A 5,370-nucleotide genomic window follows, 5' to 3' on the forward strand; every position below is an offset into this window, starting at 1 on the left:
GAGTGGCCCTGTCACTCTGGGATAATAAGCACTTCCTTGCGGGCTGGGTGGTCTCCTCCCAAGGAGATGTGCTGGCTTTAGGGGGGTGGCCAGGGCTGGATGGGGGTGAGCACAGGGGGGAACCAGCTGGCAGGATGTGTGGGGGCTTGTGGCTGCTACCTCGTCCAAGTTTTATGCTGGCCTAACAAACTCTTCTGCCCACAAAAACTTCTTTGGAAGACTTGTCACTGAATGGGGACTGGTGGAGGTAGTGACTGTGGGAGGGGAACTCATGTCATTGAACCCTGGTGATCTCCTCTCTGATGTGGGCATCTTGTATTTCTTGGGAGAGTTCTATGCAACTGTGCATGTAAAGCGTTTCATATACAAGTGCACTATGAAGGTTGGCTTGTGTGTGTTTTATCCCAGGATCCATATTTCACAAATTTTACATTCTATCCTCTGCTCTCGGCAACCCCTCGGCAAAGACAGGCACGGTTTTGATGTCCATTTCAGAGATGGGGAGACAGAAGTACAATATTTGCAGAGGTCAGGCAGCAGGGAGCAGAGCTGGGGCTCCACCCCAGCCCTGTCTGACTACTGTGACATGCCACCAGGTGATTCGGAAGGGACCCATGCTGCAGACTTAGACACCCCTGGGCAGAGTCCCAGTTCAGCCTCTTTGTCTGTGGGATGTTGCCGTTCCCAGTTCTTTCATCTGAGACACTAAGTTGGTGGTCATTCACGACAGTGACACAAGGAAGTTCCTACGCCCTGGATGTGGATGTAGGCACTCAAGGTCAAGTCCCCACGCCTCTCACTTCTGCACCCCCATGCCTTGCACAGCGCCTGGCCATCATCAGCATTCAGTAGGTACTGGCTGGATGCACAGAATAAATTTAATCATCGTGGTGCCCCTACAAGGGTGTGTCCCCCAGTCTACAGGGAAGAGATGGTCACAGCAGTCATGTGTGTTTGCCAAAGTCCCCATTAATGGCCCACCTCCAAACATTTTCCTTAGTACATGGCTTGGCACACAGCAGGTGCTCGATAAGTGTTCTTCAATTGAGCTATCAGCTCCTAAGCTGTATTCAGACTATAGGGGCACAGGGCACCCAGCTGTGACCGTATCCTTTCTTGCAAATGTCAACTTATTAAAATGGCCTTCCCAAGTCTTTAAGACAAGGAGTGACCACTCTGGGAACACAGCAGGCCCTCAGGTTTCATGTGGAAGGAGAAAAAGCCCTGAGACGAGAAATAAACAAGGTCCAAATCTACCCAGGAAAGCGGCTGCTTTCCTTTGATCAGGATGAGGCAGGATCCCAGCCTGACAGCTAGCCTGGACACTCCCAGCTGGGGCCCAGGGGCCAGCCAGAGCCTGGGGTCCATCATGATTCCAGGGCAGGCGACTCCTCCCCAGTTCCTGCCAAGCCTAAGAACTTCATGTTCCAAGTGGCAGAGGTCCTTCTAGTTTATCTGAGCTTTGGAGACCTGGACTTGATCCCAAGCTTAGTGGGCTGTCCTCCTGGGACTCATCAAGCCTGAGTGTGACTTCCTGCAGCTCTGTGAGCGAGGCTTCCTCTGGGAAAGCCTTGGACTGGCGAGGCCTTTTATCTTCTCGGCTGCCAGGGGCCAGCTAGCCAGGCGTGCATGCCAGGATCTGACAGCCACTGCCTGCTAGTGGTTTTGCTCCCTCCAGAAAGGGAGGAAAATGTTTCCTTTAAAAATATAAAGGGCACAAGTGCCTAGGGCCTCACGCTAAGGAGCAGGGGACATGGCTCACAGTTACAGGGTCTCAAAAGAAATTGTGCCCTTTCGACCCCAATAAAACTCCCCTACCTGATCACTGAGGTGTCATATTCCTTCCCCAGGGAGGCAGAAAATTTCTTCCATGGTGGTCAGATCAGGCAAATTAGTGCTCTAGGAAAGGGGACAGGGTGGCATTAATTCATACTAAAGTGTGAGTGACTTCCAGAAGAAAGAATTATAGAGGCACAAGAATGAGGAACAGAGAACATTCATTCATTCATTCATTCAAACTTTTGACTACCTACTATGTACCATGCCTGGGGACACCAGGGAGAGTAAAACCAGGCCGAGTCCTTGCCCTTATGGGGCTTAACAACAAGTAGAGGAGACAGAGATTAATCAGTGTTCTTAATAAACATTTAGATGGCACTTTTTGGTGCCAGGCATGGTTTCAAGTGCTTTAAAAATACTAAGTCACTTAATCTATCATAATTCTTCTAGATAGTTACTATCATCATCCCATTTTACAGATAAGGAGACTGAGTCTCAGACTCATATTATCAATGGAGTGCTTTAAAAATATTCACTCATTTAATCTATCAAAACTCTGTTAGGTAGGAACTCTTACTATCCCCATTTACAGACAGGGGAACTGAGGGTCAGAGATATGAACAACTTGCCCAACTATGCATCTCTGACAACTGGCAGAACTGGCATTGAAACTCAGACACTGGTTTTCAGAGTCTGGGCTCAAAACCATTACACCATGTGTCCACAGGAGTCGAACTGCAACAATGGCCTATTGGTGTGGGGTGACCTAGTCCCAGAAGCCAGCAGAGTTCCCCTGGGGAAGTGGCCACGTACCTGAGAAGTGAAGGATGAGGCCAGACAGAGAGCCGACTTGAGATGCAGATGGACAGGACTGGAATCCACCGCTGCTGGGGAGGAGAGGGAGGCGGGAAGCTAAGCCTGGGTTGCGCCTAACCTGAGTGGCAGGCGGTACCACCATCCAAATAGAGCCAAGATATTTCCCAGGCCCTCTGTGCTTTTGCCTTCCTGGGCCCTGTCGACGAAAATCATCAATAAACAATTAATAGTAAGAAAGGAAAAGAGTTTTATTTGAGCCCAACTGAGGACTATAGCCCAGAAGCCTGTTTCCCAAATGACTCTGAGACACTGTTTCGGAAAAGCAGGGTTTCCAGTGAGAACAAAGAACATTAAACAAGTCAGGGATATACTTCTTCAAGGTTTAAAAAATCAAAAAACAAAAACCAAAAACAACAACAAAAAAAGCCCAGAACAGCCCATACACAGTGAGTCAGTATGGCCTTGGCACCTGGGAAGGGAGTCTTATCCAAGGAGGACCAGGATGGGTGTCTCAGGAAGGGAGGCATTTCATCTTTATTTTTAATGTGGACATTTTTTATTCCTGGTCAAGGTGCCCTTTTCTTTAATAATTAAAGGAGATACGTAATGTATGTCTGATAGGCCACACACAGGCTATTTTAGTTAGCGTCAAATTCAAGTTCACACATGTAAACGCCAGAATGACTTCCCTGTACCCTAAATGTGAACATTTTTTTTATCAGGCCCTTCCTCAATTAAAAATAATTAACAATTGTCTGTTACTACTGCTTTGATAAGACAAATATAATCCAAGCTGGAAAATAATCTTTTCATTTCTTTTAAGAGAATTTAAAAGTCTCATGGGCCCGTGGCTATGTGCCTGAACATGGCCCTGGGTCTAAATATGGTTGTGTGACCTCAGGCAAGCCTTTGCATTCTCTGGGCCAGGGAGCTGGGAGGATTAAATGGATAAGCCATGGAGGTGTCCAGTTCTCGGCAGTTCCCTGCTGGCCATGTCCTCTACAAGAGCAGGGAGGGCAGATGGGAAAGGCCCTCAAATTGCACAATTTGCCTGCAGAACTGCACCCCGCCCCCAGCTCTGCTTCAGGCTGTGTGTGAAAGCAGATGTTCTCTCGGCTGCCCCGCCAGTTCTTGGAGAGCCAGCTCCTGGCCTCTGTTCACCCTGCTGCCCTGTCACTGACCTCTGCTCAGTGTCCCTCTCCCCTCTTAAGTCACAATGGATGCCCCCCGCAACCAGGGAACTCCCCACTTCTCTCCACCTGCTTCCCACCTCCCGCGCCCCACTGACCAGTCCAGGACCAGAGCCCCTGGGAACTGACCCCTCCGCTCTGGCCAATGTGACCTCCCACACTTCCTTTTGACATCTGGAATTGCTGCAGGAAAAGGTCCCCTTTCAAGCAGTCATGAAACCAATGGACACGGGTGGAAAGGTCAGGTGGGAAGGGTACCTGCCTCTCGGCCCCTCCCTCCCGCAGCTGAGGTACCGATCTGGTTAGCAGACTCAGCAACTCTCTAGCTGCTGGGCCAGGTCACTACTGGGCTCCTCTTGTTTCCACAGGACCTGGACCCAACCCCAAAGCAGAGTTTACCTCTTGCCGCTGGTTTTTATTTCTCCCCTGAAGTAAATCTGATTGTGAAACCCCTCCCCATCCTGCCTCCCCAGCTGAAGACCTTGCCACAGCCCTGTTAGGACATGGATAAAAACACACACCACACAGGTCTTTCTCTACCTGGCTGCACCAGAACATCCCCCCTTGGAGGGGGTTTCAATCACATCCATACTCTAATCCAGCCCAGACCAAGTGAATCAGAACCTGGATCAAGGAAATCAAAACTGGTGGTTTCCAACGTTCCCCAGCTCATTCTAATGACCAGCCAGGGCCAGGAGCCCTGACAAAGCTAGCCTCTCCCACAGCAGCCCTCGCCCTGACTTCGGCGCAGCATGTCCCACCACAGTCCCTCCAGGTTCTCCCTGCTGCTGCCTACCAGTCTTCTCTCCAATGCACACTCACTGTGTGCCTTAGCCACAGGGCCTTTGCATTTGCTGTTCCTCTTCCCTGATATGCTTCCCTGTATTCTTCCCTGAGTAAACTTGTTAAGGTCTCCTCATATCTCAGCTCTCAGCAAAAGTCAGTCCCTTCCTTCTAGAAACATTCCCTGATCTCCAGACCAGCTCAGGTCCCCTAAAACAAGCTTTCACGGCCCCATGTATCTCTGCTTGATAAGCTCCACACAATCGGATGGTAGAAGTAACAATTCTTTCTTACCATGACTGACTCTCCTGATAGATTGTAAACACCCTAAGGGCAGGGATTATGATCTTACTATTTTTGTTTTTTTTCTTTCTCACCTACTGTGCACCTGGCACATATAAGGGCTTGGTAAACATTCACTGAATAGCTAATGGCATGCTCACACACTCCCCACCCAGGGCTCCTGCCCAGATGGCTTTGCTGGGCCATCCTAATGCCAGCCAGTGATCCAAGTAACCTGGAGCCAAGTCCCCTGACCTGGTTGGATAGACTTGAGCCTCTGCAGCAGCACCTGCCCCCGAGGTGTCATCATCACACAGTCAGCCCCGTGCCAGACCGTATCCTAGGAGCTAGGGACACACTACCCCTCTCTCTGCCAGCACACTGTATCCCAGGGCTTCTGCTCGGCACTCTGGACACCTGGGCCAGATCACCCTCTGTTGTGGGGGCTGCCCTGTGTGTTTAGGATACAGCATCCATGTCTCTACCCACCAGATGCTAGCAGGATTCTCCTGACACTCTC

This window comes from Camelus dromedarius, chromosome 9 (genome assembly GCF_036321535.1).
Source record: "Camelus dromedarius isolate mCamDro1 chromosome 9, mCamDro1.pat, whole genome shotgun sequence".
Lineage (NCBI taxonomy): Eukaryota > Metazoa > Chordata > Mammalia > Artiodactyla > Camelidae > Camelus > Camelus dromedarius.